Source organism: Alligator mississippiensis, chromosome 6 (genome assembly GCF_030867095.1).
Source record: "Alligator mississippiensis isolate rAllMis1 chromosome 6, rAllMis1, whole genome shotgun sequence".
Taxonomy (NCBI): Eukaryota; Metazoa; Chordata; order Crocodylia; family Alligatoridae; genus Alligator; species Alligator mississippiensis.
The window spans coordinates 53,190,208-53,217,843 of NC_081829.1; the positions used below are offsets into that span (position 1 = coordinate 53,190,208).

At 45.9% G+C, this 27,636-nt stretch overlaps 1 protein-coding gene and 1 long non-coding RNA gene across 2 annotated transcripts in view; both read right to left on the minus strand.

Moving 5' to 3' along the window:
* The window catches only part of CTNNA3 (catenin alpha 3), a 1,574,321-nt gene that overhangs the window by 480,642 nt on the left and 1,066,043 nt on the right, over window positions 1-27,636 (minus strand).
* On the minus strand, window positions 10,894-16,114 carry LOC132251167 (uncharacterized). The gene is made up of 2 exons (XR_009463042.1): window positions 13,737-16,114; window positions 10,894-11,481 (listed from the first exon to the last, which is right to left on the minus strand). It is a non-coding gene; the product is annotated as an uncharacterized LOC132251167 (long non-coding RNA).

Sequence of the window (27,636 nt, forward strand, 5' to 3'; positions counted from 1 at the left end):
CTTAGATAGAGGAAGCTTGAAAACAAAAACAGAATCAGAGTTACTGGAACAAAGAGCTCATTAAAATACTAAAAATCACACCCCTAGGCAGGGAAGATATATGCTAATGAAACATATATGTACGTTAATGAGATACATAGCTAAAACACAGGTATAGAGACATGCTCAGTAAAGAACTCCTTGCGTCACTCCTTTATAACCAATTAGCAAACAAGGATGCATATGAAGATTCAAACCCTTGTATATAAGGGGCTTAGTATTGCATATCTAGTGTGCTTGTTCAGTGAGACTATTCCACTTGCAACTTTTATTGCTAGCAATAAATCTTTTTTATACTTTCACCCCTGGTATCTTTATTGGCCTTTGCATACCGGGCACGAACCCAGACTTGAGCTGGGGGTAACAGTTTTTTGGGGGCTTATCCGGGATTATAAGTGTTAATTATAATACCATTTTACAATTGATTTTGTTCTGCCAGCAGAATGGTAAATGGGAGGAATTGTTGTATGCGCAAGCGTTTATGTCTCTTTGTAGAGATAAAAAAGTTTTGGAGGAATGTGGATTGGGGGAGGGAGTTGTGATCTGTGAGATGGCTGTGGCTTGACCAACTGCAAATCCTGTCCTGGACTGTCTGGAGCCGGAGGCTCCCCCCCCCCCCCCCCCGCTGCCTTTACCTTATTCTCTTCCTCTTCCCCCTCCTCCTCCTGATTCATCTGATTCCTCGTTGGCATCTGCTCTTCCTGCTTCTCCCCCCCCCCCCCCCCCCCGAGGCAGAAGTTGTGAATACTCCCCGACCCAGGGATCTGGAACAGCGCCAACCATGGCCATCATGGCCTTTCGTTAGATCGAACGTGGAGATATAGCGGGCTTGCCTTATGTTCTCCAACATTTCGTCCACCCTTGGCATTGGATAAGCATTGAACTTGGCCACCACATTTACTTTTTGAAAGTCAATACAGAGCCTAATTTTTCCATCTGGCTTTGGCACGGCCACGATGGGGCTGTGCCACTCACTTTGGGATTCTTGTATTATGCTTTTTTCCAAAATCATCTCAAGTTCCTCCTTTATTTGGCCTTGAAGTTGTTGTGGGATTCACCTCCAGTTCTCGTAGATCACCTGGCCTGGAGGGGCCTTTATCTTATGTGTCATGCCTCGAGCCTCCCCGGAGACCTCTTGGAACACATCGCCATATTCCCTCACTAGTTCCCTTGCCTGCCATCTCTGCTCTTCCAAGAGTCAGGGAGCCACTTCTACTTCACTTTTCCCTTCCCTCTCCCTCAGGGAGGGTCCTAGTTCTGGTTCATCTGGTTAGAGGGCCAAGTACAGGCACTCCCAGTCTTGCCATGGCTTCAACATGTTAATGTGGTATGTCTGTTTTTTCTTTTGCTTGTCTGACTGATATACCTCATAATCTACAGGCCCTATTTGGCATGTTATTTCATAAGGGCCTTGCCATTGCACTAGTAACTTACTCTCCTGATCCAGCAAGAGAACCAGTACGTGGTTTCCTAATCTGAACTTCCTCTCTCGAGCCCCTCAATCATAATGGGTTGCTTGCTGCTCTTGGGCCTCCTTCAGATTTCCTAAAGCTTCCCTCCATGCGGACTCCAGGCATTCTTTCAGTTTTATCATGTATTGAATCAGGTTCCAGTCTTTACTTCGTTGTTCTCCCCAGCTTTCTTTAATCAAATCAAGAATTCCTCTTGGTTGCTCTCCGTATAACAGTTCAAAGGGGGAAAAGTCTGTTGAGGCTTGTGGTGCCTCTCTTATTGTAAACAAGAAGGGTGGTAACATCTGATCCCACTTCTGCGGGCTCTCTACCACAAACTTCTTCAACATCTGCTTCAGGGTCCTGTTAAATTGCTCCACTAGTCCATCAGTTTGGGGATGGTATACTGTGGTCTTTAGGTGTTTAATTCCCAGTGTTTTAGTCACTCCTGTAAACACATGAGATATAAAGTTTGTCCCTTAGACAGTCAACAGTGCTTTAGGGAGCCCCACTTGGGAGAATATTTTTAATAACTCCTCTGCCACCTTGGAGGCAGACACCATCCACATAGGTATGGCCTCCAGATACCTTGTTGTATAGTCCAGGAGGATGAAAATAAACTGGTGCCCAGCACTGCTTCTTGGCAGTGGCCCCACAATATCCACGGGCACCCAGTCAAAGGGGACTTCCAAAAGGTAGTGCTACTAATGGGGCTCTTGGAGGATGACTAGGGTTTACTTTTTGGCACACGGGCCAATATGCGCAGTACTTGGCTACTTCCCGTATTAACCCCGGCCAAAAAAAATCTTCCCCTAATGCGAGCTTCAGTCTCGTCTCGCCCCAAATGTCCGCCCATAGGGAGTTCATGCACTACTTTCAGTAGGGCCTTTCGGTATCACTGAGGTACCAGCAATTGTACTACTTCCTTTTCTCCAGGTCTTCCACATTCGACTTTATATAGAAAATAGTTCCTCACTTCAAATCGTACAGTGGTCTGCATCAGCTCTGGTCATAGCACCTCCCCATTCTGCTGGGCTAGGTGTTCCTGGAAAGCATACTGAAACCCTTCCTCTTGGCTCTGTTCCAATCGCAGATGTTCATCCTCCCAAAAGTGTGCCATGTTCACATCCTGTTCTGCTTCTTCATCTGATAGAGGTAGCTCAGGCTCACCAGCAAATGCCTCTGCCAAAAAATTGTCCTCAGGTACCACCTCAACCTTGCTGTCTTGCATTTTCTTTTCCCTGCTCCCTGTGGTCTCCAGCTGGGGCTTTCTCCTGTCTCTGACTTCTCCTCAGAGACTTTCCCTGTAGTGCAACTAGGGTAGCATTGTGGGGCATCTCCAGTTTTCCTGACCCCTCTCAAACTGTATGCCTGGGCTGTGACTGTCAGAAGCTCCGGCCAGTCACATCCCAGCATTATCAGGTAGGGTAAGTGCTCAGCCACTCTGACCCATTTGCGGTGCATTTTTTTGCCTACTTCAAAAGTAACCCACACTCAGTCTTGTCTTTGAGCCTCCCCACACAAACATTGAATGGTTATCTGATCTGCCACTTCCCTCTCTCTTCTTGGTAAGATCTCTCCGTACTATTGTGCGTGATGAGCCTCAATCCAACATAGCCTGTATCTTTTGTCCCTCAAGCCTACCATAAGTGCGGGCCATTCCTCTCCTGGCTCAGGGCAAACCCTGGCACCATACTCACAAATGCCCTCGTGGGGGACTCGGTTTGTTGGTATGTCCCTCACCAGCTTTTCTAGCAACACCTGTTGTCTTTCTGCTTATTTCTATACACCCTGGTCCACTTGACACGAGTGCAAATACTTGTCATTGTGCCCCTAAATCCAAGGCTTGGGTCTGTCCCATCTTTCCTGCCTCCTTCTTGGACCCAAGGGTTCTTTCATTCAGGCCAACCATCATCTGAGGGTACACGTTACTGTAGGAAATTTCCCAGCCAATGCACCAATGTAACAGGTCGCCCTCCCCAGCGCCATCGTCTGTGGTAATCCATGCCTTAAGTGGGGTGCCCTTAGAGTCTTCCTTGAAGTTCTTATGTCCCGCCCTCTACTCAGCTGCCACATCTTGACGGAAATGATTATGATGATGTTCTTGTGAGCTGGAGACTGTCTATTGTATTTTGCACGTTGGGGCCTTTCACCTATGCGGGCCTGAACCTTGTCTTTCTCCAGCTAGGCTTCCCTGTCTAAACCCACCAAGCAGGGATTGACTCTGAAGCTCTAGCCTTTTCTGGCATCTTGAGGTGTATGGCCCCCTTTCCTACTCCAATCTGGAGTCCAGCCCCCCTGGCCCAGAGGCCAAACCACCAGCCCCACAGCCAGGGGGCTACAAGTTCAAGGCCAGGGGACAGCACCAAACTTGCACTCTCCCAGTCCAATGAGAACAAAAACAAACAAAATTGCACCCCAGGTGTACCAGACCTCCCTGGCTCTTTTAAGATTGTGCCTTCAGGCACCAGGGTCAGTGTGGCCCATTGGCACTGGGGTATATGTACCCCCCAAAAAATCCTGCCCTCTCTGGCACCAGGGTCTGTGCCCCCAAAAGCTGCACCCTGGCTGGTGGTGGGGTCCCCTCTCCATAGTGGGCCCCAAAAATGAGGCCTCCTCCTTCTCCTAATAGCCTCATCCAAGCCACCAGTGTTATTCAATAACCTAAAGGAAAAAAAAAATAAACAGTCTCATCTGTGGGTAATAACTGCCACCAACCAAATGTGAGTAAAGAAAACAGTATATCAGCTTACATTTGCAGGAATCATGCTTTGGCTCCCCACTGTTGACTCCAGTCCTTGCTGTGGTGTGGCTGCCATCTCTCTGGGGCTTCCATAGTTCCCCTCTTTCTGGCTTTGGACCACCCACCAAGCCTCTCCCTAGAGCTTGGAGACGCACTCCTTCCCCCTCGGCTGCTGGCCCCCACTGCCGCTCTGCCCAAGGTTTTTATAGTGCTTTCCCACCCCTTCTGGTCAGCTGACTAGCTGGCCAGGTTCATCCTTTAACCCCTTCCTCACCAGTACTCCATACCCGGAAAGTTTTGACTTTAAAGGAGCGGACCTGTCTTTGGGTGATAGGGCTAGGGTTCCCTGTTACAGTAACAAACAACCACAGAGTAGTAGGGATTCCTAGTCAGATTGAAATCAAAAAGCATCAGTGTTACTGCAGTGTCAGTGCCCTTTTTTCAGGCCACTAGACAAAACAGGTGGAATCTTGTTTTGGGCTGGTGTGAAAAGGCATTTTTCATATAATTTGGGAGGGAGAAAAGAAGGTAACCCCTTCTTTCAAAATTAAACTTACCCAAATTTCACAATATGCGGTGTCAAAATTCATTAAGAGACATTAAAAGAAGACCTTTTTTGGTCAAATATATTCAAACTAACCTTTTTGGATTTTGTTCAAGTTTTCGGGGGGGGTTTCCAACCAAAACATTCTGACAAAGTTAATACAGACTGGAGAACAGTTTTATTTGATTCATATATGAATTTTCAGTGAAAAAAATGCAGAGATCCTGCTAGTTTTATATTCATAAGGCCTAAGGATCACCACTATTTCAATTTCTTTGCTATTCTAGGAGAATCCAGAGCCTTAGGATTTTAAAAGGAAAATCTACAGCCTACGGCATAAATTCAACTAAATTTAGAAGTTTTCCAAGTAGGTCTGCATTGTAGCTAAAGGGGGAAACTACACTGAAAACTTAATGTTTCAATACATGTTCTAGATGATATGTTATAAAGAACTAACTTTACATATGAGATACAGTAGAATGCTACTGGTGGACTGTACACAGATAAACTATTTTTAAAGAATAATTAATTTTGTGCATGGAATGCCACAGCATTTACTTTCCAACAGGTTATAAAATGAGGAGTGAAACATATGGCATACCAAAGACTGAGAGAGAAGGAAGAAAAGGATAAATTAACAGGGGTTTTTAAATGGAAAGACACTAAGTAGTAGGTAGAGGAAAGGAATAGATGTGCTAATGACAAATGATGGTAAAGTAACTTTGAGGGGGAAGAAGGTCAAGGTCCATGTTGAATGACAGCACTGTCTACCATTATATTTCAGAAAATTGACCATGGGGAGTGCTCTTGATGTAAAATTTTAAAGAAAAGATTTTCTAAAATGGCAAATTTCCATCTACGAGACTGGATACTTGTATATACTGAGTCATATCTGCTTACATCAGTGACAGATGCTGAGCCTGTTTATTCCTGATAAGAGGAAACCTTAAAGGACCTGAAGGCAATGTACAGACTGTGTTCATGAACAGTTTTATTTATTCATGTCCTGAGAATACTAAAGACAGGGAAAAAATATATAGCATCTTCAATGAGAAAGAAATATAAGTGGGAAATTATAATAATTTGGTGGGGAAAATACTTGACAGTTAGCCAACTTCAGACAATTTTCCAGCTTACTAAACTAGAAATCTTGAGAAAACTAGTTACCTTTTTTCTACATTTAAGACTATTCACAACTCCACTGAGGGGAATAGGCACTATTTTCCCAAGTTTTGCCTGTCAGTCTGAACAGTCACATTTGGCACTTAGTAGTTATAGCAAGGTGAATGTTGAGTCATCTATTCTCCTCCTTGACCGCTCTAATTCATGGCAACTCTTCTGATAAAAAAAAAAAAAAAAAAAAAAAAAATCCCTTTTGCCTACACTTAATACAGTCTGCATGATCTTTAACCCTACTGTAAAACTTCCTCACCAATTTAGGTAGAATGCATTTATCTATTCAGGACAGTCTAAATTAATTTCGATTAGGCACTGAATTTGCAGTGGAACATGTAAATATATTGTAGGGCTGAAAAATGTATTCTGCTTCCTCAGTGGAAAGCAAGACATTATCAAGCAGTCTATGAACTTCAGCAAACTCTAGTCTTGTCACTTTCTATATCCAGCAGGGGAGGAAAGGGATGTGAATAACCGAGCTGCAACAGAGGTAGAAACAAAATAAATTAACAGAAAACTGGGACAGAAGTACAAACTGTAGGAAGAAGATTTCTAGGAAAAAGGGTAAATTCATAGTGCTCAAAGCAAAAGTTATGTGAAAAATTATATGAGATTCTTTTTTTCTTTGCATAAACTCTCATTTCTCCCTCCTATACACAAACCATGCAATTTCACCCTATTAGGAAAAGTAGCAAGGAACTGGACTATGTGCTAATACAGGGGGTGTCAACTGGGGGCATGCATACCCCTAGGGGTACTTAGACAGGTCATAGGAGGTACACTCAGGTGGGCATGCAGGCGGGCTGGGCAGCTCGTGTGCAGCCTGCAGAGGGGCACTGCTACCCTCCCCGTCCCCCCACCCTGCTCCTGGAAGTGAGCACAGATACACACTCCCCCTCCCCCCTGCCATTCTTGATGTGCCCCCCCAACCCCTTCCATCTCCCCCACCCCGCCCCTTCCCCCCCACACACACTTACTTGATTGGGGGGTCGTGTGTGTGTGTGTGTGTGTGTGTGTGTGTGTGTGTGTGTGCGCGCGCGCGCGCGCGCGCGCATGCACGCGCATCTACATGCATGCGTGTCTGCATGTCTGTCTGTCTGTCCCCTGCCCACCCAGTAGCAGCAGGCACATAACATCATGCAACTCTTGGGACAGCAACAGTGAGGTGCGGAGTCCAGCCTGAAGCAGCAGCTGCCTCTGCCCCATGCACCCCCTGGATGAACTGCTCTCATGGCTTCATCCCACACTGCATCCCAGCTGTGCAGCGCCTGCCCCTGGCTTGCCCCAGCCCCAGCCGCACTTCCTCCCTCACCATGGGGGCCTTGATCTGCTCCCCGCCCCACCCCCATTAAAAACAAGAAAAAATATAAAGGGGTACATGAGCTGAAACTTTGAAGCAGAAGGAGTACACTTGTTTAAAAAGGTTGAAAACCCCTGTGCTAGCACGATAACCAGAACATTGAGCGTCAGGTAACTCCTGTATGTTCAATGTTGCCAATACAAGATGCTACACACACACACACACACACACACACACACACACACACACACACACACACACACACACACCACACTTTGGAATAGATTTACCAAGTATTTATGGAGTGATTTAGAAGAACAAGAGCAGAGAACAGAGATAGAACGTGGGGGGTTCAGAAAACCGGCCACATAGATGAAAGACATGAAGGGGAGGATTTAGTTATTTGGCTTGTACAGAAAGAAGCAGGGGGAGGGGACGTTATTGAAGATAGAAAGGAGCTGAGATAGAAGGGTATCAGAGTGTCATTGACTTGAAGTAAGAAACAAGAACTTTGGAGTTGAGGCAAGTGGAAGCTAAATGGATTTAAAAGGGCCTGGATCTGGCTAGAGTAGAGCATAAGGTAGATTTTTGACAGATTTAAAACCCGAGGTGTGAATTACAGGAGACAAAAGAGAAGAAGGTTGCAGTGGTTTAAATAATACAGTGGCCTGGACAAGGGTATTTACAGTGGAATGAAAAACAGATGGATTTGGAGAGGCATCCATCAATACAAATTGCACATTGCAGAACAACCTATAAAAGAAATTTCATTTTCAAAGAGATGTATGGCAGAAGGCAGGGCAGGGTGGCACCTTATAGACAAACTCATTCAAAAATGTATGTAATAGGAGAAGATTTTATTCAGAAGTGAAAACAATATTTTCAAAAATTACACTCAGACAGACACACATGCACTATATTTTCCTTTTCTTGAAACAGGAGCAAAAAGATGATTATAGGATTTGAGAAAAAGGAAGGCGGTTACAGTACAACCGCATTATAACAAACTGTGTTTATAACAAGCCTCTATTTTTTAGAATATCAACAGTAGGAACAGTTCCCCCCGGCCCCACTGTGATGATGCAGCAAATTAACTAACCCTATTACGTTGAACATCCTCTTTTAATTAACTTTTCCCCAGGCATTCATTATGAGATTTTGATGTATTCTTTGCAAATGTAAAGTTTGATACATCAGGCCAGAAAGGAAGTCAGTCTGCCATAGGTTAACAATATAATCACATTTCCTGCCAACCCCAAGACACAACAGACATTTATGATACTTGTTGTGTTCAAAACACTGGTATGAGCTACAGTAGCACTAGACTAGATCACTTTAGAATGTCTAATATCATTCTGTTGTTAACGATAGCAGCCATATAAAACTTACTTCTGGAGTATTTCCCCTGTTTGCAATTATAACGTGAGGAGAAAGAGCTCAAATTACAATCAGGAGAAATGGACACATAAGTAGTAATCTAAACAGTCTCATATGGGGGGGGGGGGGGCTTCCTTCAACCATATACAAAATGTTGAGGGCTGATTTTGATAAGGTTTTATTAAATAACCAGAAGTATCAGCATTAGGAAGACTACAACAAGCTATGCTTCTAGCACACTTCACCACAATACACTGAATAGAAGTTCATAAAGAGAGAACATAAGGATTATACAACCAGAGTTTAAAGTTACCAATAGAAACACAATTGCAAACTCATCAAAAATGGAATACCCTCGGAATCCAAATATCAGGGTATTAATATGCTTCAGTTTATGCAATTCATCCCCCCAAAACTCACATGATCATGATAAATGGAAGCAGTTCTTTATAACTCAATGACATAAAAGTAAAAAAAGATTAATATCCACATTTTTCTTGTGTAAATTAACTAACTAAAAACTGTTAGCTTGCAACTGATTATCTGTTCTTAGAGGCACAACCTTAGCAGTCTTACGATGGTACCATCATTTATCATGTAAGATAATCACTATGACATTTTTATATAATTCATCAGTTCCATGCTTTTCCTTGCAAAGACACATGTACTGTTTTAAAATCCATTACTTGGTAGATGAGCTCTTCTTTCCTTGTAGATTAAAGTCCTAATTCATTCATTTTAGACCTTCTAAAAAGGTCTGACTTTCTTCAGAGCTGACACAGTACTACCTAGAAGTAAATTTACTTTAAAAACAAACCAAAGTAAGATTAAAAGTAGTACTCCAATTTCTCCAAATTCATGAGCATGGGAGAAATGGACTAGCAGGAGCCACAAGTGCCAACAGAAGACAATATTCATTTTAATATAGCATATTTAGTAGGTTTGCAAAAAATATGGCTCATTAAATACACCCTCTTCTTTATCGATGTCCTAATACTTGAGGCTTTTTTTTTTTTTAAATAGTCATTTCAAAATTTACTTTTCACTTCTAGATGCTTAGGTCATTATTTGTTTTTCCTAGTTTTCTTTCTCATTCTGTCATAAAATCCAGATGTCTGCTTTATTGTTGTTACATTTTTTTTATTTTTTTTTTTTTTAAAACAAAGGCTTACATTTAGAGTATGGATGAGACGTTATGTTTGGTCTATGTGTTAAGTTTCTTTTCAGCAACACCTCAAATGGCTTGCTGGGGTATGGTATTGGTATTATGTGATATATATGTACAGCTGTAGAAAAAAAAAAAAAAAGAGAGTTTCCCCTATATCCTTAAAACATAATTTGTTATTTTAGTTTAGGAGATTTAACCCTCCTCCTCCTCCCCGCCCGCAAAGCAGAAAAAAAAAAATGCCTACAAGAAATTTAGGGCCTGCTCCAATTCCCTCAGTCCCCATTAGCATCCCACCATTCACCTTAACAAAGCTTGGACTCAGGCTTTAGAGTTGTCCATGTAGCTCAAAAGTAGTGAATTTGCTTAGATAGGAAAGATAAATAAACAACAGGTATTTGAGGAAGAATCTAGGGAAATCAACACTTTTAAAAAGATTATATTCAAAATAACCTGAAACTTAACAATGGACTTACATGAAATGTTGCAAGTGGGACTTGTACTGGAAACTAGAGAGGAAATATTTCCAGAACTGTCAAGGTTAGTATAGAAGGTGTTGACTTGACACACACCAGATCAACACTCAGGATCTCAATATTGCACTTAGACAGGAGGGTGCGATACAAAAATCACACACACACACACTCTATGAGTTCACATACACATACAGCAAACACGCATTTCTGTGACTGTGTGTGAACACTAGGGGGCGTTTGGGGTAACTTGGCGCTTGGGGTTACTGGAGGTCAAGGTGCCTTTGGGGTTATTTTGGATCAATTGGGGTTGGGGTTACTTGAGGTTAATTGAGGCCCTGTAGTTACTCCGGGCACCTGGTGCTGGGGTGAAAGCAAGGGAAAAAACCTGGTGGCAAGGAGGAGACAGGAAATGGAGGGGCAGAAATCTGGAAGATCAGGAGGCAGGTAAGTAGTAGGAAGGAGGAAACAGCTGGGAAACAGAGGCAGAAAGCTGGGAGATCAGGGCTAGAAACTGAGAGGCAGAAAACTGGGAGATTGGGGCTGGAAATGAGGCAGAAAGAACTGAGGGAGAAAGCTGGAGAATCAAGGAGGGTCAGGAGGTCAATGAGACAAAAACCCTAACTTGAGGTTTCAAAATAACAGTTTTATTAATCAGGCAGCACACTATACAGCCCCACAAAATTATTGGTTCCCACACACATACACTCTCACACACACACACAATGGAAGCAGGAGAGGAAAGGCTTGGTGGAGGGACTGGAGTCAAGGTGTGTGGGGACAGAGTCCAAGTCCTTTGCCTGGGGAAGGATAACTACCTATCCTGGGCTGCGAGTTGATCCTTGATGGCCAATCGGGGTCTTCTCCAGTAAGGTATTATCCAGAGAGGGTTGCCAGCAGGGCCTCTGGGTGGATAGGTGACATGGCACAGTGCTGGTCCAGATAGAGAGGGCATCCCAAAGAGGTCACACTCTATCACCCCTTTTACAGGGGTGGGCTACCTATGTCTTCTATAGGAAGGACATGTCCAGGCATGCCCAGTCCTGTTCAGGTGGATACGTACAGATCCAGGTGTCCTCATTAACTGGTGGGATACAATGGTGGGGTTGCTGGTTTCTGTAGGGTCTTTGTCTTTCAAATGTTGGGTTCCTGTATGTTCTTTATCTTTCAAATGCTGGGTTTTGTCTCTGTTCCTGGGTGAGGTCTGTGGTTCCTGGATGAGTCAATGCAAGGCAATGGTCGGGTCATTGAGTTGATGGTCTGGTTGTTACTGATCATTGAGTAGAGGCCTGCTACCATTATGCCTCGAGCAAGTCTTATTCATTCCCATTCATCCCATTCTTAGGTTACCTATGACTACTTATAATGAGAGAGGGCAGAGAGAAAGTAAGAAATTGTTGGAGAAGGGGAGGGAATATATTTAAGTTTAAAAAAAGAAAAACTGGGGGTTTGCTACAAAGGCATCAAAATCATATTTGAAGGAAAAGGTAACCCAGTATGGCTGCCCATTTGAAAAAAAAAAAAAAAATAGAGCAAAAGAGTATTTAAATCCAGATTTAGATTATTTGTGGTTAAAAATAATTAAAACAAGCATGAAATACTTCTATTCATGTTAAAGATTAAAAAAAAAATTCAAATCCTCAGTTTAGGGGTAAAGCTATCCGAAAGTTCTTCTTAAGAATAATGAAAACAAACGTTTACATTAAAAAGCCCTGAAAGCATTACAATCACTATTCTTCAGGGTATATACAGTTAAGATCATTTCTTGAGAATCAGACAGTCATAGGATCATAGACAAGTAGGGCTGCAAGGGACCTCCAGAGGTCATTTAGTCCAACCCCCTGCCTGAGGCAGGATTATTCCTATCCAGACTATCGTATGCAAATACATTGTCTAAACTCTTAGCTAAACTATACAATCATCTTGGTCCATATTTTATTCTCTGTAGGAAGAGAGAAAAGGTATTTTCCCTCTTTTGTATGGCAGCCCTTCTAGTTTTTGAAGATTGCTACCATGTCCCATTAAGCACCTTTTTCACGAGCTGAACATGCCTAGCTCCTTCATCCTCTCCTTTTAAGACCTGCCTTCTAAGCTCTTCATTATCTTTGTTGCCTACCTCTGGACCTTCTCTAACTTCCCCATATGTTTTTTTTTTTTTTTTTAAATATGGAGCCCAAAATCTGCACAAAATACTCTGGGTAAAGCCTAACCAGTCCCAAGAAGAGGCACCATCAAATCCCATATCTTGCACCTAATGCTTCTACTGATGCATCCCAAAACCACATTCAGCTTGTATGGCTGCATCATCCTGCACTTATTTATACTAGGCCTGTGCAACACCATCCCTATTGTACTGTTGCTATCCAGCCAGGTTTCACCCATTTTGTACTTGTATTTATGATAATTCTTCCAAAAGTGTAACACTGTGCATCTGTTAGTATTGAACTGTATCCTCTTAGCTCCAGCCCAGCTTTCCAATCTGTTGAAATTCTTCAGAATTGTTCTCTTGTCCTCCGTGTTCAAAATCCTTCCCAGTTTCTTTTTGCCTGCAAACTTGCTCAAGTAGTTTTCTATGCCAGCATCCAAATCATTAATAAATATGTTAAACAGCCCATGGCCCAGGACAGAGCCCTGTGCAACTCCACTCCAAATCTGACATTCTGACATGTGACTATTGATCCATATGTCTTTCCACCTTATAGTTGTTTTGCCCAGCCCATGTTTCTCTAAGTTGTTCATGAGAGAGTCACATGGGCCTTGTGAAAAGCCTTGCTGAAGTCCATATAAACTATATCCGTAGGGTAACGGGAGGGACATCAGGGTTGCCGTGCTCTCCCCTGCCACCTTCTTCACTGTGCCAAGCGGCCGTCTTGCACCCTCCGATTCTCACCCGCCACGTCTTTGATTTTATAGATTTTATAGGGAAGCTACCTTCTGTCCTCTTGGCCACGGTTCTCCTGTCATGAGTGTCCCATGCACCCAAGCCTTACGGGCTATGCATGGCTCCTACCACCCCAATACCACACCCCAAGCCTTGCAGATGTAATGGACATTGTTCTGTCCCTCTCTCCATCTTCATACCCACTATGGTACTCGGGCTCTCTGCAGTCCTGTCTCTCTCTGTCTCTCTCTCGGGCCTTCTCAATACGCCGCCCTCTCTCGCTCGGGCTCACCACAAGGCTGCCCCCTTCTCTGGGGCTCACTACACCCGCACTGGGGCTACTCAACAACGCCCCCTTCTCTGGGGCTTCTCAACTGCCTCTCTCTGGGGCTGGGGTCTATGTACCCTGTATGCAGCGTCCTCTCTGATGCTGGGGTCCCCACACTATTGTGAGTCCCCTATGAGGCCTCCTCCATCCCCTAATAGCCTCTCCCAAACCACCGGTGATAAACAAAAAGTAACATAAACACAAGCCCCTGGGCTACAACGCAAACATAAGCCTCCAGTCAAATTACACTCAGGCCTACCAGGGTTCTCTATCCCACCATGGTGACCAACGCTGCTCTGGCATCCCAGCTCGGCTTCTCTTTTCTTTTCTTTCTAGCAAGGAGCTCCTTCTGTCTTGGCTGCTGGTAGGAAACTGCCACCTGGCCTCCTGCCTGTGGTTTATATAGGAGCCAGGCCCTGCCCCTTCTTGTCAGCTGGCTAGGCAGGTGTGGATCATTAGCTCCCTCTAGTTGCCTCAGCAACCGGCACCTGAGGAGTCTTCCTGGCTCTCTCAGTAGCAGGTACCTTCGTGCCCTGCTACACACCTCCCCACTTAAGATTTCAACTCACCAGGCCGTCTTGAATCTTCTTCTGCTGTGCATCTTCTGTCTTTTCTTCTTATGCTTTTATGCTGACCCACCGACACTTCTGACGCATGGAGGCAGAGGTTTTCAGCCGCCTCCAACTCGCCTTTTACCCAAGGCGCATCATGTGGGATTTTACGGGAGCTGTCCCGCCACGAGCAGTCCCCCGACACTAGCCGACCTTGGTAGGTTGCAGTCCCTGTCAGTCGGGCTCCCACCTCCCTTTTGGGGTTTCTTCTCGTTTCTGACCTGTCCACCCCTGCAAACCTTAGTCTCTTTCTCCAGGTAGGTTGTGTGGTCTCTGGCTTTTCTAATACTCTCTGGAGCCCCTGAAGCCTTTTCCAGATCTCCCACTGTCTCTCCAATGCTTTCTGGGCATATTCTTCCCTCCAAAACTCTATCTTCCCTCAGCCAGTAGGCCTTCCTTTAGGATCTTTGTAAATTTTTACATAGGCCACTCCTCCAACTGTTGTTTCAATGAATTTCCTTAACGTCCACCACTGGACCTGTCTCGGGATGTTATTTATGTATACTTGTAGTCTTCTCTCAAGCTTTGGTCCCACTTCGGGTGGTCATTCCCTCCTCTGTATCTCTGGCTTTTGGACCTGGCTTTCTTTTCTCAGTCTCACTGACCCTTTTTCTCTGGGACTTGTCTCTGACTCCTTTTGTCTCAGGCCTTGTGTCACCTGTATACCTCCGTGGCTAACCTGCCAACACATCTCGCTCCTTGGGCTAGCCTACGCACTTCTCTCTGCTGTCCCTGCAGCTCTCGTGTCCCCTTCCACTACCTGCCTCTGCCTGGGTACTGTAATTCCTCCCCTGGCTCGAGTTTTACAGAGCTCACCCAGCTGATGTCTTAGGCGGCTCATCTCCCTCGCATGAAGCTTCACCCATTGGTCCCATCTCCTATTCCAGCACTCCAAGAGGGCTGGTAGGACCTCTTCTTGTAGGGCCGTAGGTTTCACCCCTACCGATCCCTTCTCTGGGTTGCTTCTCTCCGATTGCCCTAACTCGGTCTCTTCTTCTGGATCCTCTGGTCCTTGGTCACCAAGGAACTTTATTTGTTCCGGAGGCTTCCGGACCCCTAGCCGTATGGTTGTTAGTTGCGTCTCCACTTACCTCAGGGACCTTTTCACCACTTCCAGTTCCTGGTGTTGCTCTAGGCATTTAGACTTCGCCGTGGTCACACATTCCACCAGCTGGGCTCCCAGTGTCTCCAGCCTCTCTTGCATCACTTCTATCCACTCCACTGCTTGAGCCTCTGGTCCTCCTTCAGTCTGGGTTTCTGCACTTCTTAACTCTGGCCCCTCCGGCTCCTCAGGATCTTGGCCTTTTGCCGCTGTCTGACTGCTGGCTGCCCGTAGCATCTCATTTTCTGCCTCTAAGGCTTGAATCTGCTGACTCAGAATCTGTATTTGCTGCTGTGACTGCTCCCTCTCTGCGTTAGTCACAGCCTCTCTAGCCACGTTATCTTCTATGATGGATTTAAGGAACTGTACCTATTCTCCCATGCGGTCTCTTTCTACCTCCACACTCTGCAACTGAGACTGTAACCTCTCAGTCTCTTTTGTCCCAGCTTCTAACTCTCTTTCAAGGGACAAGCTTCGATTGTATAGGTCCTCATAACTTGCCAGGTTAGCTTTTACTTTCTCCATCTCCTTTGCAAAAATCTTGCCCATTTCTTTTGCTTGGGCATGGCTTTTAAGCCTCAGCAACCAGCACCTGAGTAGTCTTCCTGGCTCTCTCAGTAACAGGCACCTTAGTGCCCTGCTACACACAGTATTCTAAGCACTTGGAGAAGAAGAAGGTGATTGGGAACAGTCAGCATGGACTCATCAAGGGCAAGTCATGGCTGACCAACCTGATTGCCTTCTATGATGAGGTGACTGGCTCTGTGGACATGGGGAGACCAGTGGATGTGGTGTGCCTTGATTTTAGCAAAGGTTTTGACACGGTTTCCCACAACATTCTCTCAGGCAGGCTAAGGAAGTACGGGCCAGATGAATGGACTGTACAGTGAACAGAAAACTGACTGGAGTATTGGGCTCAGAGGGTAGTAATCAATGGCTTGATGTACAGTTGGCAGCAGGTATCAAGTGGAGTGCCCCAGGGGTCAGTCCTGGGGCCAGTTTTGTTCCATGTCTTCTTTACTTCCTAGAGGATACAAGCTATGAATAAAACAAACAAACAAACAAACAAACATCATAAACCCATACACTCAACACCCACTCTTGGGAACTCACACTGTCTCCTGCTAGGGCAAACTCCTTCTCTGTTTGCCTACCCTGTTTGCTCCTAATGCTGTTCCCAAGGGACTACTTTTTATAAGACTGCCTAACCTAGCTCTACCCCTCAGTTAGCTAAACCAGCTGTAAAAAGAGCAAGCCCTGTCAACCAGTCACTCTAGGGAGGGACAGTGAGCACAGAAAACCACATATAAAAGGCATTAGGTAAATACTTGAGTACCAACAAATAGGCACACAAATTCACTAACTCCAAGAAAAGCCTTCTCAAGGGAGTCCCACTACCGAGCTGTTTATCTCACAACTGCCTTTCTGCTTACTCGTGAATAATCGTGAATAGAAGCAGATAGAAAGCATTTATACGTTACAACTTTGAGAAAACAATCATGATAAAAATTGAAAAATAATACCCAGCTGGAACAATTAAAAGTCAGTTGTGACATAATTATAAAACTGAACTTCAAATTTCAGCAGGTTCTATCTTCAAAAATTAAAGATAATCAAGAATAAGGATGTATAATTATGTGGGATAATTTCATAATGCGTCTGATGTGTTTGTGTATTAATACTTGCAAAAGCAAAAATGTCTTAAATCACAAAGTGATAGATCCCAGTCAGAACATGATAAATCTCCTATGATTTTGGAGACAAACTCCTCTCTCTTTCTAGAGAATTCATGACTAGATTCCACCTAGCTCTGGTACATTTATGATGTGGAGGCAAGCAAAGAGCTTTTCTCCTCCTTATGTGACTCCCACAAGTATTGGCTAGAATTACAGGCTGGATGCAGAGATTCAGGGAGGTTAGATCGAGTTAAAAATGGCCACCCAATCTAAAGTAAGTCAGATGTGGGGACTAGAGAGAGTGGGCAAGCAGGGTCCTGGTGGAGACTGGGGGGGGTGGGGGTGGGCTGCAGGGAGATTGGGTGTACACAGGACCTGTGGGAGCTCAGAGGGCTGAGTGAGTTCTGCAGGAGGGATTGGGGGGATCAGGGGGCAGGTCGCATCTGTGGGGGGGATGCTGGGGGACAAGCAAAGTCTTCAGGAGGGATTGTGGGGCTTAGAGGGACAAGCAGCATCTACAAGCAGTCTTGGGGACTAACAGGTTGTTTATGGGGGACCAGGTGGGAAGTGGTGTCTGCAATGTGGATGGGGGGGTAGGTGGGGTCCATGGGGGGGCATTGCTGAGATCAAGGAAGGTTTGACAGGATCAGGGAGGCTTATGTAGTCTGGGGGGAGCTTGGGAAATGAGGGGTCTCTCCTCCACCCCCAGGGCTAAGGGCTATTTTTAGCCCCCCCGCCACTTCAGTGAACCTACCCCACCATCCCTTCCACCACTCCCCCCACCCCATCTTACTTCCTCAGCTCCCAGGACTGTTGAATGCTGATAAAACCAGCACCAAAAGTGGCTTGAGGGATGGGGCTTTGGTGGACTCAGGGCAGGAGGAGGGGTAGCTGGCTGGTCCACTCGGGAAGGGTTTGTCTGGCTGAGAGTGGAGTGAGAGGCTAAGGGGTTAAAAATAGCCCAATGCCAGGAAGGCAGGTAAGAAAAGTGCAGCCCTAAGCCTGGAACCAGTGGCTGGACTTTCCCAGCTCTGTGAAAGTACAAACATTTGGAACATTTAGATTGGTCTAAAAATGGCCAACCCAATCTAAATTAGACTGTCCCAGAGGCAGAGTTAACTTAGATCAAGTCAGCCATTTTTAACCAGTCTAACGTTCCTGGAACTTTTGTACAGTCTGCACTTAGAACAACCTAACTAAGGATCTAAGTGTAAGGTCCACACCTGGGTGAACTAAGTTAGATAACGTGCCCATTTTTAATATGATGTAACCTCTCCAAACATCTGTATGCACCCTCAGAGTACATGTACACCAAAGATGATGGCACAGGTCAAACAGTAGTTTGATTGAGGGGTTTATTCTTCCTGGATCTCTGTGTGTAATTATGTACAGTCTTTAAAAATATAGAGCTGTTTGCATGCATTCTCTGGAGATATACTGAAGCAGATTGTTCCTGAAGCTCCCATTGATGTGCTGTGGCTCTATATTGGCTACAACTTCCACTGAGTGTTTGATTTCTAATAGGAAAAGATAAAATCCAGATAATTTATCTTCCCTCTACTCTACATTTTCTGTTCTCTAGTCTCTCTCCTTTATATTTGTTCTGAAGTTTATATTACCACAGTTAGTCTATTAACTACATTACTGAGAGCAGCAGTTCCCAATCTGTGGTATGGGTACCACCAGTGGTACACAGACAACCTGTCAGTGGTACATGTTAACAGATTTATTTTAATTAATTTATATGACAAAAAATTGCTGGTGATACTTAAGGTTAAACTGAAAAATTTGCTGGAAGTACTTAAGGTTGTATCATTTTAAACTGGTGGTGCACAATCTGTCAGAGTTTGGGATACACTGCCTGAGAGGGTAATTTACTGCACCCTGCATATGCAAGCCACTGGTGGGAGAGTTGTCTCTGTAATAACCTAGGATTTTCACAAATAAACCACAAAAAGGTTAAGAAACTATATTTTATGTCAGTGTTTTTTCAGCCTTTTTATTGCTTAGTTATTAGAGTATTAACACTGTATAATGCTTACAGGTGTTCATTATTACTGTATTCTGTCTCTAATCTTCAGAGTTACAAAAAAACAACTATTTCTTCTGAACAGTCATCTACGTTCCCATTCCCCCAACAGGCACACAGATGCATAGGTATTTGAATACAGAAGCAAATGTTATCTCAAGATAAGCTCTTCCTACTTTTATTAGCTTTTGTTGTGATCTCCTAGAAGAAAAAATAAGAGACTGAACCAGATCCTGAGCTAATATAAATGGCCATGATAATTTACACTAATTGATAATCTTTACTGACTACAGACTGTTCTGCTCAACATTGAGGAAGAAACTGAGAAATGAAGGGACTTCAAATCTGACTCCTGTTTATCTCAGCTGTAAAGGTGGACTTTTCTCCAATAAGGTCTAAAGGTATCATTTTGACTGAGCATGAGTAATATGACAAAGTATTGTATAAATCAGGCAATGTATTAAATTCAATTGAAATTAAATTTGATCTTTAACTGATTTTTCTTGTAGGTGTAAGAGCTTTATACAGCACATAAATAGCACCACTGCAAAAGATATGATAGCTAGGTAGTTTTGCATCTGTTGCAGAGCAGACAAATATAACTTGTGATAAATGTTGGGGTGATATCTTCAATTGGACCAACTTTATAGTTGGGATACTTAGACAAGGTCTTGAATGAAAGACATTTTGCAGGTGCATTTGGCTTGTTCTGGTCATACCTGATGAAGAACGTCTTACATTCAAAAGCTTGTTTAACTCTATCCCAACTATACAGCTAATTCAATAAAAGTTATGACCCTAATAAATCCTTGCCTCTCATATTTCTGGACCATCACAGCTACAACATCACCCTTACACCACCACAACTTTGTAATCATGGGTGTCTGGTTCCTCTTGACTTGGGGGGGGGGGGGGGGGGGGGAAGCCTGACACCAGTCAGCAACCTGGGCCGGGGGAGAATCCCCTGGCAGCTAATCCCACTGACCGAAGGGGAGAGGGGTCCTTCTAGAAGTGGCGTAGCCATTTTTGCTGGAGGCCCCACTCCCCGGCCAGCACTCTCAGGGGGGGCACTGGTGCTCCCACCTGCCCCACTGCCCTCTGGCTAAACAGGAAATGTGGCCTGACGGGGTACACTGGTGCTTTCAGGGGGTGCACGTGCACCCCCATGCACCCCCTATGCATCACCCCTGTTTGTAATGAAAAGTTTGAATTTAATAATTTTCTATCCACAGGAAGCATGAGAGAGAGAGTCATATTCTGCTCTCAGTTATACTGGCATGGATGAAGAGTAATACTACTACTGACATATTTTGCTGGTTATTACTTTTGTCTGTTTGCTCTGTGATGACTTGTTAAGAATTTGTGAAGGCTGCCAAGAATATGGGATGTACAATTTTAATTTACTATAATACAATTCAGAACAAACTAGTTAACATTTGAAATATACTGGACTGCACCAACATAAGGGCCCAATCCCACTACTAACAAACTGAAAGAGATTTTTTCCATTGACTTTGGTTGGGTTAGGCCCTAATGATAGTTTGATCCTTCAAATGAGAATTCCTTGCCACTTCTTATTCTGGACTTTTAAATGTGGTATTCAATTATTTAGTCATTAAAACTGATCAAAATTTTTTCAATACATGTTTTTTTGAAATCCCCATTTTCCAAAAGATTTCCTGCAAAAAAAAAAAAAAAATGCGCTTCTAAAAAAATGAAAAGACAAATGTTTCAGTTGAAAACCAATTTTTTTGATTCACATGGGCCTACAATATTACTTGGGAGTTACACTTCATCCTAAAGGACTCTCTATATAACCAGGGCTCCCTTTATGCACTATGGACAGTTATTCCTATATTTGTTCACTTCTATCACAAAAAGGGGAGGAAGTTGCACATTATGGAGAGATGGAGTCAAGCCAGAAAGCTGAGACCACAGAGGAGAATGAGAATGTAAAAGACACGGAACAACTTCCATGGGGCAAGCAATACCAGCCAGAATCGAAGGCAAGTTTCTATTTCACTATAGCTTTGACAACTTTTAAAAAATTTTCAACAGAAAAACACCCTGAATTTTCTGGCCAGCTTCATACCTTTCCTTCATGTAACCCTATGCACAGAACAGTAACTCGCATTTTCCTTCCTGAAAATTGCTAGTTAATTTCACAGCTAGTTAGACTCTGTGCTCTAAGTTCAAGCTTTCTTTCACACTAAGACTAAGTACAGACAGTCAAAAAGCCTGAGGGGGAATCGATCCAATCTTTGCAGATTTCTCTAAGATGCGTAGATTACACTGTTAACAAACAGAACTCATGTTCACTCTTTGGTAGGGGAAGACAAGCAGATGCCTGCACTGGCTGAGGCCAGAAAGCAGAGGGCATTCTTTCATGCCTCCCAGCTTGCTGGGCATTACTGAGGAAAAAAAAAACCACGACTTTGATAAGCTCACTTTTCCTCCTTTGCCCAAAGTAACTCAGAGTAATTCAGGGCACTGATCTCTGTTTATACAGCTGTACCCTGATGTTTCCCAAAACAAGCTGTTACACTCTCTCGTTTCTAAGTTCTTCACTGTTCCTGGAAAGGCAGGGAGAGAACCAAGGTTTCTACCTCACTTTCCAATCACAAATTCTCTGCCACTGCCTGAGCAGATGTCCAATAACATACCTTGTCTCTTTCTGTGCCACCTCCTGCCTCTATTTTCCAGTGCACACAGGATCCCAGAGTATCTGTCTCACGTTCCTCTAACTGTCCCTGATCTCTCTAAAACTGCACTGCCTAGATAACAATCTGCCTTGCCATAACCTGCACCTGTAACCTTCACCTTACAAACGCCACAGAAAACACACAAAGCTGCTCTTGTCCTTTCTCCACAGAAGACTGTAACTAGTCCCAATGATCCTAGAGTCAAAGGACACTGTTCATTCACACAGCCTTAGCAGTAGAGAGATGACTTTCTCTGCTTTCTAGCTTCCTACTTCAAACAAAACAATAGGTTCTTACTTAATCCCAAGTGGACCACAGCATGTATCCATGTCCACTACTCTACCTGACCTACACAAACAAAGTCTCCTGGTCAGCAGTAACAAACAACATCTCCTGCACAACACTTACAACCCTAGTCACAATTACCAAACAGCTCTACCTTACTACAAATCTCAGCTACCCCTCTAGAAAGGGTCACTCTGCATCAACAAATTCCCTGATCAGTCAGGTTACTGCCCTTGTGTCCCAGTGGAGTCACCAATTGCTGGCACTGGATTTGGACACAGACCCTATACCATTGTTCTTGGTGAGCACAACCCTCAGACCGGCCACAACACCTGCCAGTTGATAATAGGTGAGTTTATTGATACAGAGTGATAACAAAAAAGCAACAATACAAGCAATCAAACAATTGTATATCTATCAATCCTAGGGCTGTCATCAGAGTCAAAGTACATCTGGTCAGGATGCAGGCTCCACTCTGAGGCTCTCTCTCTTAGGTGTCAGCAGTCTGGAGGTAGGATGCTGAGGCCCACAGCCCCCCTCCAGTGGGGTGCATGAGACAGACTACTGGTATGCCCTCGGTCCATGGTGGCCTCAAGGACCCTTACCAGGGGGACAGGGACAGGGATGGGGATGGAGACCCCGCTCAGGGAAGAGAAGGAGGAGGGACAGCAAGGAGGGACAGGGAGGGAGGGACAAGAAGAAACAGGGAGGGATAGGATGGACCAGTGGGACCCTTTGTAAATCTCAAGTCTCTGCTTTGGTGTTCTCCTTCCCCCTTGATGACTCCTGATGACTCTTCATTCGTGGCTATCTCTGGTTAGTTGTCTCTCTGTGGTCACACATCCATGTAGCCTTCTCCTAATTTGGTCTGTCCCCCCAAAACTGGGACTCAGCCCCCCACTGCTCTGGGGTCTTCTAGTTGGTGTCCCTTATCTTATTTTATGGGACAGTATGTATATACTTCCTTGGTTCCCAGGCTATGTGTCTTTGTTGTGTTAGACAATCTGTGATCTCATGTTATGGCATGCCCCCCTCAATTCTCAGGCTGTGTCCATCCATTGGCCTTGTTGTGCTAGATAGCCCATCTGCTTTCAGAGCTATATGGAACTCTGTGTGTGAAACCCAGGCTCTTAGAAAACCAATTAAGCCCTGCTGCCCATCTTGACCCCTTATAATGTATATATCTGTACCTATAAGCCAATTCCCCCCCAAAATAGGCCTTTATATACCATTTCTAAACCAATATGCGTCATAGTGGGGTTTCCCCTTCTGTGGGATTTGCCGTACCGTGCTGGCTGTGCCCTACTGTGCTGTTTGTGCCCTACTGTGTCCTACTGAGATGGCTGTACAGCCCTTCCCCCTGCAAGCATCTGCCTTTGACCTGCAGGAAGTCAGAGAGAACAAAGCCCCCTGCCCCACTCTCACCCTCCCCCCCCCCCGAATCTGGGATCTCCCCATCTGGGGGGGACCCCACACTGTGGGAGGTTAACCCCATCCCCTCCCAGCCAAGTCAACTCCCTAAAATGAAGGATTGGACCCTGCCAATTGATGGAATCCCCCAGGACAGCCCAGCACATCCTGACAGACCCCAGCACCAGCAGCAGTTGGCATGATGTGCTAGGCAGCTCAGTGGCTTGTGTGGGGCAGCAGGGATGGATCCAAAGAGGGAAGGATCAGGCCTTGGTGCCTGGTGCAGACCTCCTGGGCTTCCCAGCATGTCTTGCTGGAGTCTAGTACCAGTGGCAGCTGTTGGGATGCACCAGGTGATAGTGCCTGATCCTTCCTCTACGGAGTACTCCTGTTCTTGCTGTCCTCCTGTCCTGTACATGCTGGTACAAGATTTCCAGACCACCCAGTGAATCTTGCTAGCTGCTGCTGGTGATGTGCTCTCATGGGATGTGCCTGGCAGCCTAGGAAGCCCATGCTGGGCAGCAGAGCTTGATCCATCACTCTATGAAGCACTCCTATCTCTCCTATCTTCACCCCCTCCCCAGCTCAAGTCCCCCGCAGGGCTCAAGGGGCTTACACAGGGATGTGGGGCCTGATCCTTCCCTCTGTAGAGCATAACCATCCCTGCTGCCCAGCGCAAGCCTCATGGCCACACAGTGTGTCTCAGAGCCCATCACCAGCAGCTGCTGGCAAGACATAACAGGCAGTCAAAGGGGCTTATGCCTGGTCATGACCAGGTTATGCCAGGGGTTCAATCCTTCATTCTTTGGAGCCATCCCGACCAGGCAGGGACAGGGTAAATCCCCCTAAGGCATGGGGCTCCCCACAGCTGGCAGACCACAGCTTGAGGGACTGAGACTGGGGTGGGTACTTTATTCTCCCTTTCCACCCTGCATGTCAGAGGCTGAATCTTGAAAGGAAAAGTGCTGTACAGTCGGCCCAAAACTGCCCAGAGCATGGGCCCCCCCCAGCTAGGGAGACCTCAGCTCAGGAGGCTGAAACCAGTGCAGGGGGCTTCACTGACCCTGCCACATGGATAACAGGCAGAGACTTACAGTCAAGGCTGTGCAGCTGGCCTGGCAGGGCAGGGACTGGGGAATGCCCTCCCCCACCCAAGGCACAGGGATCTCCCCAGCTGAACAGACCCTAGCTAGGTGGGGGAGGGATTCATTCCTCCCTCCCCCCTGTGGGTCAGAGGCAGAGATTTGCAGGGGGCAGGGCTGTTCACCCTGTCCTGAAATTGCAGGGTTGGGGGAGCAGAAGCCTCCATGGCACAGGGCTCCCCACAGCTGAATAGATCTGAGCCTGTGGAGAGCCTGGGGCTCAAGCAGGGGCCTTTGTGTCCCCACCTCCCCATCCACTACCTCACAGGGCTGACAAGTGCAGGCAAGATATAGGGTTGGAGAGCACAGGCTTTGTTGGTGTTGCTTTGTGACAGCCTAGGGGCAGGGTCAGCCAGGAAGTATCTTGCTAGGCTCCATACCCTCACACTCTGGGCTCCTAGCCTCTGGGCTCTGTGGCCCTCACTAGGCTTCATGCCCACACTGGAGCTCCTCATCTCGGCCCCCCTCACTGGGGCTGCCCCATCACTGGGGATATCCACCCTTCTCTGGGCTTTACCATTAAACTCGGGGCTCTATGTACTGCCACTACCAAGGGGGAGGTAACTACTGTGCATGGCCATCAGACCAATGTTTCCCGGCCAATGCACCAATGTAACGGGGTGGGGGGCTTCTCGGGCCACTCAGGTCAGATCTGAGCCACCTGCCTGTTCTTACCCTCACAACTCCACTGCAACCAGTAAGCCTCAGGCCTCTCAAAGATCTGACAAGTCTGGGGTTTCTCAGTCCAGGACTGTGCATGCATGCAGTGGCTGGAGGTTATTAGGCACCTCCTACCTGCCTTTCACCAGGAAGGTTTATAGTCCTGGCATTCCCTGGGGCTGCCACACCACTGGCAGTCCCACCAAGCTTCGTTTCACTGGTAGTGTGCAGTTTCAGATCATGCCCAGGACATGGAGTCTCCTTCTTCCCCATAGCCCCAGTCCATACCTCCAAGTTCATCCTGGCATGGGAGCTCAGCAGTGGGGCTGTGCGAGGCTTCGGACAGAGCTTTGGATACAGAGAAGCTTCAGACACTTTGGCATCTGAAGCAGCATGTCTGGATTGAAGAGTTGGCCTCATTAGGCTTCCTGAAGTGGTTTGGAGCTTCCAAAGCACTTTGGAGCCGCCTCAGAGATTGGGCCACAGGGTATAATGGGGAAACAATAAAATATCTATAACTTTGCTGTTTTTTGTCCAATTTGCATGAGATTTTCAGGGGTGGTAGACTCTGTGGAGAGCATGAAATCTGCCAAGCTTCAAGAATATCGGTGCAGGGTTTTGGGGGAAACTGCACCCCAAATTCCTGAAAGCAAAACATGTTATGCCTAGGAGTTACAACACAGGGGGTGAGAACTGCAGGGATGGTAGCCTCTGCTGAGCCACAAATCCTACCAAGTTTCAAGAAGATTGGTGCAGGGGTTTGGGGGGAACTGCACCCCAAATTCTTGAAAGCAAAACTCCTGTCACACCTATGTGTTACACCACAGGAGGTTCAAAACAGCAGAGCTGGTAGCTCTTGCTGAGGCTACAAAGCCTGCCAAGTTTCAAGGAAATCAGTGTAGGGGTTTGGGGGGAACTGCCCCTCAAGCTGCGGACAAACAAAACTCATGCCATGGGTGACACTGCGTGTGTTAAGGTGCAGCGGGGTAATAGCTGCAGGGATGGTGGCCCCTGCTGAGGCCACAAAGCCTGCCAGTTGTCGAGGAGATCAGTGCAGGTTTTTTGGGGCCCTTTACCCCTAGATGCTGACAAGCAAAACTTATGACATGGGTGCTTGTAGGACTGACTGTCTCTGTCTTGGGGTGTGGGAGACACTACTGCAGGCCTGGCTGCTAAACTAGTGTTACCAGTTACCAATCAATATCAATTATGGATTCACTCAGGGACCAGCTCAATACACAGTACCTAGCTAATGTAGCCAGTTAATTGCCATCAATTAGCAACTACAAAACCAGGCTAAGGAGAGGAAAGAATCAATACAGACAATCAACTGTCCCAAGACAGACAGTCAGTCCCACACGCAGAGTCACCCATGTCACGAGTTTTGCTTGTCCGCAGCTTGAGGTTCAGTTCCCCCCAAGCCCACACACCTACCTCCTTGAAATTTGGCAGGCTTTGTGGCCTCAGTAAGAGCTACCATCCCTGCAGTTTTGACCCCCCTTTGGTGTAACACACAGCCGTGACATGAGTTTGGCTTTCAAGAATTTGGGGTACAGTTCCTCCTAAACCCCTCCACCAATCTTCTTGAAACTTGGCAAGCGTCATGCTCCCAGCAGAGGCTACCATCCCTCCAAGGTTCATCCAAATCATACAAAAAACAACAAAGTTATAGATATTTCATTGATTCCCCCATTATACTCTATGGCCAAATCTCTGAGGCAGCTCCAAAGCTTCGGAGCCATGTCGGATGGATCAAAGCAGAAACCCGTTCCAGAGTTCTGGATCATATCGCTGACATCCAAAGTGGCTGGATCCAATGCTGGATTGGATCACTGCCGACTCACACAGGCCTACTCAGCAGAGAGATGTTCTTCCCCTGCTAGCTGTTGAAAAATGAAACTGCCACCTCTAGCTCTGAGAGCAGGACATTAAATGGTTGTGAAACCAACTAAAGGAAGGAAATAGGTGTGGAATGAGAAAGCTGGCACTTGCTCCATCTGTGTGTGGAGGTTGGAGAATCCCAGCAGCAGGAGGTTCAAATTCAGGAACACCAGCTGCTCCACCAAACCAGGATCCAAGGAGGTGTGCTGAATATTCTCTCACTTGGAACACTGGTTGGTGGACAGGACAGGTGTTCCAGGGCAAACGTGGCCAGATCCTGTCACATCTGGCTGCAGTTGCCCAGTAGGCTCAGGGGTCCCATTTCAGTGGCTCCACAACCTTGGCAAGATAGGTAACCAGCAAGGCCTCCATGCTACCTGCTGGATGGTGGGGTCTGGTGCCTCTGGACCCCAACATGGAAAACATGCTCTTGGCCCACATTGACAGTGGCTGTGATAGAGAAGATTGGCTAGTGCTTGGTATTGTAGTGCTGGCACAGGACAGTGGATCCCCCTCTTCCACGTCCCCCCACCTCTGCCCTTCTGACTCCCTGACTTCACCAGCACCTCTGTCCAGTGATTGAGGGTTTTGCTGCTGCAGATGCTCCCCTGCACCCTTGGGTCTCACATGGCTGCCAGCATGTGGACTGTACTGGATTGCA